Raw genomic sequence first — 11,276 nt, forward strand, 5'->3', positions numbered from 1 at the left:
CTATTTGTATTTCCAAAAATTCTTCATCACCCCAAATAGAAACTCAGTAATCATTAAGCAGTAACTCCCCCCTCCACCCAGGTCCTGGTAACATATAATCTTCTTTCTGTCTCCATGAATTCTCCTATTCTAGATATTTCGTACAAGTGGAATCATACAATAGGTGGCCTTTTGTGTGTGGCTTACTTCACTCAGCAAAATGTTTTCAAGGTTCATCCATATCGTAACATGTATCAGAGCTTCATTCCTTTCTATGGCTGAATACAATTCCATTTTATGAATATACCACATTTTGTTTATCCTTTCATATGTTGATGGACACTTGGGTCATTTGGCTATTGAGACTAATGCTGCAATAAATATTGGTGCACAAGTATCTGAGTCCCTTTTAAAAAATCTTTTGGGTGTATACCTAGGAGTGAAATTGCTGGGTCATATGGTAACTGTTTAACTTTTTAAGGAACTGCCAAACTGGTTTTCATAGTGGCTCCACTGCTTTATATTCCCACTGATTCCTCCACGTTTCTCACCAACATTTGTTATGTTGCTTTTTTGGTTATTATTATACCGGTCCTAACGTCTGAAGTGGTATCTCACTGTGGTTTTGTTTTGCATTTCCCTGATGACTAATGATGTTGAGCATCTTTTCTTGAGCTCATTGGCCATTTGTATACCTTCTTTGGTGAAATGTCTATGCAAGTCCTTTGCCCATAGTTTAATTGGGTTGTTTGTCTGTTTGTTGTTGAATGATAAGAGTTCTTTATACATTCTGGATATTATCAGATATATAATTTGAAAATATTTTCTCCCATTCTGTAGGTTGCCTTTCACCATTTTTTGGCCCTATTCCTCTAAAAACAATTGACCAGAGTTTTTTCTTAGTTCCTTTCTATTGTTACTTCTACCTTGCTGTTGAGTTCCCAAGGAAAAGACCTTGGAGGTGGTTTGGAGGCACAGACTTTGTTCAAGGAACATGCTGGTTGTCTGAATATTTTCAGGTTTCTTTGGACATTTCGGGGTGAGCAGAGGTTTTATGTTTTCAAGGTGTCTTTTGTCTCCAACTGAAGATCATCCAAACTCTGAAATCTCATGAGGCAATTTTATGGCTTTTCTCAAACATAACTAAAAGACACTGACCCCCTGCTAGTTTCATTAGGAAATGAGCTATTGTGTTGATTTCCTTACAAAACCCTTGGTTACTGAGAACTTTCACTTCCTGTGGTGCTTTGGGACGGTCTGCTGCTTGTCAAGAGTGATCAATCTTGATTTCTCAAAAGCTGTGGCTGGAATTCTAATGACAACATATTATGAATTGACTTTTTGCATTAATAAGTCTTAAGTGGATATTGCCCCAACAAAATGGTAATCTAGAGATTAGATTCAAGTAAAAAGCTCTTTGTGATTAAACAGGTTTTTGATGTTAAATGGCCAGTCATGCCATGAATAATTGACTCATCAAAAATGAGAACAGGGCTTCCCTGGTGGTGCAGTGGTTAAGAATCCGCCTGCCAATGCAGGGCACATGGGTTCGAGCCCTGGTCCGGGAAGATCCCAAATGCCGCGGAGCAACGAAGCCCGTGCGCCACAACTACTGAGCCTGCGCTCTAGAGGCTGTGCGCAGCAACTACTGAGCCCACGTGCCTGGAGCCCGTGCTCCGCAACAAGAGAAGCCACCGCAATGAGACACCCGCGCACCGCAACGAAGAGTAGCCCCCGCTCGCCGCAACTAGAGAAAGCCCGCGCACAGCAACGAAGACCCAACGCAGCCAAAAATAAATAAATAAATTTTTAAAAAATGAGAACAAAAGCTTCTCATATTTTAACTTAGATTTAGTTGACAACCAAATACTGGCAAATTTAACATGCTTTTCAAAATTACTTTTGCATGTAATACTTGGACCCAAGCAAACCTTAAACTCCCTCTCTCCACCCCAAACCAATCAGAGCATTTTGGCAACTGTATGATTAGAGGTATTAGGCTCTCATGGTACACACTGATGTTTGATGGGTGAAAGTTTGCTTAAAAATTAGAAGTAAAGGGTACTTTCAAGATTGTACCACTGGAATTGCAAATATAATTAAGCCAAAATTCTGTTCTATGACTTTTCTTCCTACTTTATTTATGACTCAGTAATGAACCTTGGATGAGGGAATGTGAACTGAGTGCTCCCTGCTACTCAAGGACAAGCTAAAAGAGCACTTAATATTTCTAGGTAATTATTAGAAATAAGAATGGTATGGGGTAATGCCCATTAGCACTTACAGAGTACTTACTGTGTTCTAGCAGTATGGTAGGTTCTTTACATGGATTATCTGACTTAATCCCAACAGCAGCACCATAATGCAGTTCCTATTGTTATTTCCATTTTACAGATGAGAAAACTGAGGTCCAAAGAGTCTAATAAAGATGCAAAGCAGTCTGGCTCCAGAGCCCACCTTTAACTATGATAATGAATGAAAGAGAAGTATCCCCAGTGATAGGGCTAAAAGCAGGTGTAGGGAAGTAGGAGGTTATTCATTTTTCATAAGATTAAAAAAAAAAAACATAAATCAAAACCACAAACTCTATAAAAATGGAGTCTATTTCCCAAGGAGCTGAGAATTGAAGGCATGCTGAGATGAGCAGCTCTTTGTATCCTCTAATTGTTCAGCTTTGCAGGCAGCAGCAAACAACAGCAAGGACCATATGTTGCAATGTTCCAATGTCGTTTACTTTCTTGATAATGTCCTTTGACACGTAAAAATGTTTAATTTTGATGAAATCCAATTTATTTATTCTTTTGTTGTTTTTGCTTTGAGCTTTTGGTGTCATATCTAAGAGCTCATTGCCAAGGCCAAGGTCATGAACATTTACTCCTATGTTTTCTTCTAACAGTTGTATCGTTCTAGCCTTGTATTTAGGTTGTTCATCAATTTTGAATTATTTTTGTATGTGGTGTGAAGTAAGGGTAGAACTTCATCCTTGTGTGTGGAAATCCAGTCGTCCCAGCATCTTCCATGGAAGAGAATATTCTTTACCGCATTGAACAGACTTGGCACCCTTATCAAAATCAACTGACTATAAATGTTTTAAACGAGGTTTCTTTTTTTCATTTTCACAAGATGATCATGTGTTTTTTTTTCTCTTTATACTATTCATATGATGTATGACAGCGATAGATTTTCTTACGTTGAACCACCCTTGCATTCCTGGACTAAATCCCACTTGGTCATGATGTATAATCCTTTTAATATCTTGTTGCATGCAATTTGCTAGTATTTTGTTGAGGATTTTTGCATCAGTATTCATAAGGAATATTATCCTGTAGTTTTATTTTCTTGTGATGTCTTTGTCTTGCTTTGATATCAGGGTATGAGTTCAGAAGTCCTCCCTCCTCTTTAATTTTTTAGAAGAATTTGAGAAGCGTCAGTGTTAGAATTCACCAGTGGGCTACCTGGTCCTGGACTTTTCTTTGTTGAGAGGTTTTCTTTTTTCTTTTTCTTTTTTTGGAAAAGTTAACATTAAACTGAGATATTTGGTTTGTGGGGAGTCAGCAAGGGGAATTTGGGGAATTAAGAATTATGTATAATTTAATTCAGGCCCACACCACCTCGTAATGATATATTGTAACAGTTTATTAATTTATTTCCCTGCAATAGACTTTCCCATATTCTGGCCATTCCAAATGTCATGGGTAATTATGTTTTCTAAATCATTTCTTTTCTTTGTCACACAATACTCAAAAGCTTGAATGTCTTCCTATTGCTTGTAGAATTAATTTAAAAAATTTTAGCCTTCCACTCAATCTTCCCTTTGACTCTTTCTCACCTAAGCTCTAAAGAAACTGCTTCTCCTGCCCTTGTGGGAACTATGTTCCAGGGAAACTGGTTTGTTCATTCTCACTTCCATACCTACTTCCTTCTGGTTAAACCTGAAGTAGGAAAGTGTTCAGAGCAAAGCCCTATCAATTATAAGCTGTGATATTGAGCAATCATCCCAAAGACATGTGTGTGCATTTTTAATTCATGTCAGGCTTTTTAAATAAAGAGGCTTTAAGTGGAGACGATTTTGCTGATGTTACATGCTCTTCCTCAGCGCAAATGTATATTGCCTGTGTTTTTCCCCGACCTTAGGAACAGTGGATTATAGTCACGCTCTGCTAACCTCATTTGTTCCAGGAAAAAGTAAAACAATTTCAGAGCAATATCACGGCCAATCATCTGCTGGTCCTAGTGAGCAATCTGAAAATCATGCTAGGTCCCCCTCCCCCCCGCCACCCAACAACCCCCAGGACCTGCCTGAGTTCTTCTTAGCCAGCTCTTCCTTCCATGCCCTCCACCCCAGGCCACAGCCCTGCTCACCACCTGCCACCTTTCACCTGAAGCATGGCGGCCCAGATACTCCCGACCTCTGCATCCCATTTGTCTGCGTTGCTGCAGAGCCGTTCTCCCGATGCATAACTCTGTTTCTGTGACCCCGCAGCTCAGAATTCTTCAGGGACTCTCCGCAGCCTGTAGGATAAAACACGAATTTATTGGCCTGACAGATGAGGCCCCTTCATAGGTGTCCAGCCTGAACTGCCTCATATTTAGTGGTCCAGCAATAGTAGGTTATCTGTCTCCTCAAGCATGAGCACTTTTGTGAGTTTCCCCATCCCTAGTTTGGAATTCTCTCCTCCTGGGTGTCACCTGGGCTCATCCTCACTCTTCAGAGCTCAGCTGAGTGTCATGGATTCTGGGACCCCTTCTTAACTCCCCAGCCAGACTTCTAGCTGCTTCTCCCTTTCCTGCCCCTCAGGCTTAGCGTCATTACAGCACATACCACATCAACTGTCATTTATTTGCATATCCGTATAAGGAAAAACCTCAGTTCAGTCTTTTCCCGAATAGGGAATAACCCAGTTCTTCCCTCCCATGTTTCTCTTCTTTATTCCTCGTACAAAGCACCTCACTTCTGACCCTTCTGGTCACCAAATGTGGGGGAGGTTTTCCCACACCAAGCAATTCTCATGACACCAGCCGGGTGTCCTGCAATTTAAGCCAATTCTAACACTGTGTACCTGGAGACAGTGTCAGATCCCACAGGTTAAGGGCTCAGTACCACAAGCCTGCTCCCTGTCCCACAGAGGACGGTCACAAGTCCCCAAGTTACCCACAACTTCTGTAGGATTAGGCTACAAATCAGAGGTTCCCACGACCCCCTCCTCAGGTTTGTTTAATTTGTTGGAGTGCCTCAAAGAATTCAGGGAAACACGAACGTTTACCAGTTTATTAAAGGATATGACAAAGGCACAGATGAACAGCCAGATGAAGAGATGCACAGGGCGAGGTCTGGGAGGGTCCGAGAGCAGGAACCTCTGTCCCCCTGCAGTTGGGGTGCGTCACCCTCCCCGTGTGGCTGTGCTCACCCACCTGGAAGCTCTCTGAACTCCACACTAGTGGGATTTTACGTACGGAGTCTTCCTCACATGGGCTTGATCCATTATTAATTCCATTTTTCAGATCTTCTCCCTTCTCAAGAGAAGGCACGGTGGTGAGGCTGAAGATTCCAAGCTTCTAATCACGGGTAGGTCTTTCCAGTGAGCAGCCCTCATCCAGGAGCCCACCCAGAGTCACCTCATTAGAACAAAAGACACTCCTATCACCCAGGAAATTACCAGGGTTTCAGGACCTCTGTGTCAGAAACTGGGGTCAAAGACCAAATATTAGAACAAAAGAGGCTCCTAATGTTCTCATCACTTAGGAAATTACAAGGGCGCAGGAGCCCCGTGCCGGGGGCCGGTGCAGACTCCCACACACATTTCTTCTATTATCTCACAATATCTATCCGGTATCCTGAGGCCAGGGACCGTGTCTCCTACCATGATGTCACCTGACCCTAGTGTAACTCCTGGTCTATAGAGTAGGTGCTGAATAAAAGTTTGTGGAATGAATGAAACAGTCACAGCACCAGCTAGTGTGTCACGGTTGCCATTTCATGAATGCTGGGTGGTTCAGGTAATAAAGTTATTAAAGGTGATGCGCAAACATCAAGTTCGTCAAGAATAACACCGTAGATGACCCCAGGACTTGGCCGCGGTGTTGCTCAGACAGCCCACAGGAGGAGAGCGCCCCAGGGTCCTCGTGCAGGTCTCACATCTCCTGGGAGGTGGGATGGCCCTGGGAAGGGAGAGGAAGCATGTGTGCTGGAGGGAGTTGGGGTGGGGGAGGGGAAAGCGGCAGAGTGAGGGGATGATGGAGCCCCTCCCTCGACCCTTGCCCTTCTTCCTTCCTGATGAGGGGCTGAGGTTCTCTACCTCGGGGTGGATGGGAGTCTAGAATACGCTGGAACCACTTGCTTTGTTTAAAAAGAAGGACAGGGCCTTTCCTGGTGGCGCAGTGGTTGAGAATCTGCCTGCCAATGCAGGGGACCCGGGTTCGATCCCTGGTCTGGGAAGATCCCACGTGCCGCGGAGCAACCGGGCCCGTGAGCCACAATTACTGAGCCTGCGCGTCTGGAGCCTGTGCTCCGCAACAAGAGAGGTCGCGACAGTGAGAGGCCCGCGCACCGCGATGAAGAGTGGCCCCCACTGGCCGCAACTGGAGAAAGCCACCGCAACTGGAGAAAGCCCTCGCACAGAAACGAAGACCCAACACAGACAAAAATAAATAAATAAATTAATTAATTAAAAAAAAAAAAAAAAAGAAGCCTCTGGAGGGCCAAGCCAGAGCTAAAAAAAAAAAAAAAAAAGACAATGTTCTGACCACCCTCCCCACGCAGGAATAATGAAAATGCATATCTCATGTCCCTTTCGGCGTTTGTCCTGTGACAGCTGTAAAACATTAATGAACGGAAACCTGTTAAACAGAGTCGGGAGACCAGCAGGGGGAGCTCTCACCCCTGCACTGACAGCCCAGTTCAACAGAATCCCATTCTTTCCCGCCAGGACTCAGCCAATGAAAGGCTGGGGCTCTGTTTACTAAGCCCGCCCCCTCCCTTGTCCCCCCTATAAAAGTGTCTCCTTCCTTTGCCGTGTGGGCACTTGCACGTGGCTGCCGTGGTTGAGCCCCTGAATTGCAATTCTCTGCTGATCCTGAATAAACTCATCTTTGCTGGAGAATACCTGGCCATCTATTTGCTTCAGGTCAACGTACCCAAGCCTGCATTTTGGAATCAAACCCCCTGCCCTTTGTGGGAAACCCAGTGAGTCTTCAAGGGCATCCCACTCCCCGAGTACTAAGCCTGGCCGAGAAGGCACCCTCCTGGGTCTCCAAGGCCACTGCTCTGTAAAGCAGGTCCCATTCCAGCCCCTGTGCCAGGGGGGCAGCAGCTGGGGGGTCTTGGTGCCCCCCAGGCAGCACAGACTGGCTGAAAGTGGCCTCGTGACAGCTGAGCCCTGCTCGCCACAGTTTTTGTTTGTTTGCTTGTTTAGTTTTAGCAGCTTCGTTGCCACAGGGCCCCATCAGGACTGCTCTGGTCAAGCCACTAGGTCTTCTAATGTGGCATTTGAGGAGGCAGTTCTTGAACTCCTCAAGCAGATTCTTCCAGCTCCCTTCAGCAGTGACCTGGGGCCTCAGGGCAAGGCTGCCAGAGTCAGCTGCACCCTCGCATACCCTCTCCCAGACAGCAGGTTCTGTTCATCTCGCTCTGCATTGCATTGAGAAATGGATCGCCCAGGTGATTCCCGACCAGATGAGAAAAAAGAGAGAGAGAAAAAGTGAGAGAGTGAGCGAGCGAGAGAAACATCTATTCAGTTACTTAACTATATCTTAAAATTTTATGATCAGGAATATTAAAAAAACTCAAGTAACAAGATTCTCTTAATTTAACTCAGATTTTAAGTGACAGTATAATTGCAAAATAATTGAATAAAGTAAAATGACTGAAACTCAGATTCTGAAGAACATCTTCCAGGTTTCAGGTCATTCACAGCATAGATGAGCCCCCTCTAAGCCTTACAGAGCCTCACCTGTGGGCACCTGTCCTTCAGGTGCTGGGTTAACGTGTCAGGCTGGAAAGTGCAAATTTCATCTGAGCCATTAGATGAAAGACCTAAAATAACACAAATACTTATCAAGCTAGAAATAAGCAGAGTTGCTTTGCTTGACTATTGTACTCTTGACAAAACAATCATTTTTCAGTTTAGAGTTTCCTTTATATGAATTTCCTAAGTTCCTAGTATTTTATGGTTGTTTCTGATTGTCGCTATTCGGAAAGCAAATGATGTGCTCAGCTCTGTTCCGTCCTTAAAACACACACCTTCCTTCCAGCTTACCAGCAGCTCTGGCCAGCACTCTCTCCCTCTCCCAAAGAGCTACCCCCACGCCTCTCCGGCCCGGATCCCACGCACTCTGCAGTTTGTCTCACTGTCACTGAGGGGACCGTTGACCTGCAGCGAGAAGCGGCCTCTTCCCGTCCTCACTCTCTGCTTCCTCCAGGACCAGGAGCTGATGCCACCTACCGGCCCTGCTTCCCACAGTCTAGCTTCTTCGCGTCCTCTCCCTCCATCTTCCTGGCTGTGGGCCAGCGCAACCCACGCACGGCTTCCAACGCCTTCATCCCGTACCCGAGTCTGTTCCTATCCATCTCCTGGACACCTCCATCTAACGCTTCCCATGCACCACGAGCCCCTTCTGAGTCAAACCAATTCTTCATCTGACCCTCCCCTCCCCTCGTATTCTCTCAGGTAATTACATCACCTTGTATCCAATTATCCGAGCTAGAAGAGTAAAAGGCCCCTGGAACTCCACTCTTTCCCTGGTCCCTCCCCGCGGTCCACCTGGTCATCAGATCCTGCGATTTCTGCCCCCTCATCAGCCCCGGCCTCGCCAGCATTACCGCCGGTGGGTTGAGGCCCACCTGCCTGGGCTCTGGTCCCTGAGGGCCGCTCCTAACTGGCCCTGCCACTGCTTGCTCTGCGTCCAATCCAACCCAAGGGCAGTGCTAGAGTCAGAAAGGCGAAAAGGGAGGGAGGGAAGGAAACGAATGAGTGAATAAAAGAATGAGTCATGTTACTCCTTCAGTTAGAATCCTACAACGGTTCCTCATTGCTTGACAGATAAGACCCCAGTTCGTCAGGACAGCTTCGGGGCTTTTCCCAGTCCAGCCCAGCCCAGCCCGACCCTTTCAACCCTACTTGGCCTCACCTTGGCCACTCCCCGGCCCACACCCTGTACCCCACCCCGAAAGCACCTCCCGGGAGCCCTTTCACACACTCCCAGGAGTGACCCTGCCTGGTCGGTTCCTCCTCCTCTCTCCACCTGGACAATCACCCCTCCCCCAAGACCCAGCTCCCCTGACACCCCCGGGAATCTGTCCCAAGCCCCACAACATCATCGCTGGCTCCGTCCTTCTGTTCCCATCACGCTGTGTATGTGCCCATCAGAGCCGCCACCCTACACTGAGACACAATCTCTCTTTCCCATCGACCTGAACGGCGAGAAGGGAAAGGAACGTGTTTTATTCCTCAACTCCTTTGTGACCTGATACAGTACTCAGTACAATAAATGTCTAACACATGGAGTTTGGGGTTTTCCAGCTCTGCTACCTAGTGGGGCTTCAAGGGTATGAAGGTGCTATGAGTCCAAGCATCTGAATGTGAAAGGTAGTTTCCAGTTTGAAAAAAAAAGGAAGTCACTGGGCACTTCCCTGGTGGCACAGTGGTTAAGAATCCGCCTGCCACTGCAGGGGACACGGGTTTGAGCCCTGGTCCAGGAAGATCCCACATGCCACAACTACTGAGCCCATGTGCCACAACTACTGAAGCCCGCACGCCTAGAGCCTGTGCTCCGCAACAAGAGAAGCCACCGCAGTGAGAAGCCTGAGCACCTCAACAAAGAGTAGCCCCCGCTTGCTGCAACTAGAGAAAGCCCGCGCATAGCAAGGAAGACCCAACGCAGCCAAAAATTAAAAAAAGATATGAAGAGCTCTTAAGTATCGTAGGTTGCTAACAGAATATGTTCTATGTCATTTGGATGACTTCTGTTGTTTGTAGGAAACACTGCAGTGTTCACTGTCTCTACGGAAACCGGATGGATGTAGATAGTTGCCTGGAACTTATTTAATGTCCTCATTTGGATAGCAGAGGTTCTAGCTAGCCCTGGACCAGTCTCAGAGTTTTGCATTATAGATGTGTGGTAAATATCCATTTAATTAGCTTGGGTTAGTAAGCAATTGACCTAATCATGGATGGTTTAACCCATTAGGGTAAGTTTTTGTTGCTTATCTAAGGCCCCAGTTGACTATTTAGAGACGACCTTTCTTGGCTCATTCACTGTGATCTGATTTCTAAAAGACATGGCTAAGTCAATCCAAATCCATCCCTACCACGCACATAAACTAGAAACGCTCTTTACGTTTTGCGAGTCAGTCAATCCACACAATAGTGAAAAATGCACATGGAACGCAATCGTGTTAATGACACAAAAGTCACAGTGAGAGGCCCACAGTTAGGAGAGGACCGCCCTGTCCTCCTTTTGTGTTGGAGCTGAAATGTCAGCAGGACAAATGCACTGACTCAGGGAGATGTTTACTGGCTGCTCTGTGGTCGGGTCGTGGGTGAGTTGCTGCGTGTGCTCTAATGTCAAAACTGACTTGTGTTAAATGACCTGGATATGGGTCGCAACACGCTTTTTGAGTGTTTTGTCCAATAAATTATTTCCAACATTTGAAAGAAGGATTATTTTCAAAAATAAAACACAATGAAAGAAAACATTGACCTGTAACAATCCCAAATTCATAAATAAAATGAGCTGTGTTTAGAAACCATGATCAAGATTTTGTTCATCTGTCTCCAAATGACTGACTGTAAATGCAGACTGCTTGATCCACACCTGAAAGGCTCTGTTTACTTTTATCTTACAGTGAGTACTGAAGTCCTTTGAAATGGACTTCAAACCAGTTCCCCATCCAGGGACATTTGGGGAAAGAAAATACCATTTTATTGCTGAGTGAAGCCCAGATGTTCTGTCAGTGTTGGCAGCAGGGACCAATTAGCTGGGATCAGAAAGAAAAAGGCATTCTCTGGAGTCATTTTTGTTGACATCATTGCTATATTTGAAGTGAGTTCTGTAAACATTAGACACCAGTGAATCACCAAGTCCTACTTGGACTACAGCAATAACTGTGTGCGTCCTTCTGCAAACAGGGTGGGGTGCTCTTTCCTCACCACTGACCCCCCCAAACTCTGCTTCCAAGACAACCGCCATGGCTCATTCTGTGAGTGAAGGTCCAAACATGGAAAAGCCTGGAGGAAAACGAAGATGCGGGTGAGACGCAGGATTTCCTTGCCTTTCCATCCTCCTCATGGCCTGTGGTC

The sequence above is a fragment of the Eschrichtius robustus genome, chromosome 12, assembly GCF_028021215.1.
Source record: "Eschrichtius robustus isolate mEscRob2 chromosome 12, mEscRob2.pri, whole genome shotgun sequence".
NCBI lineage: Eukaryota > Metazoa > Chordata > Mammalia > Artiodactyla > Eschrichtiidae > Eschrichtius > Eschrichtius robustus.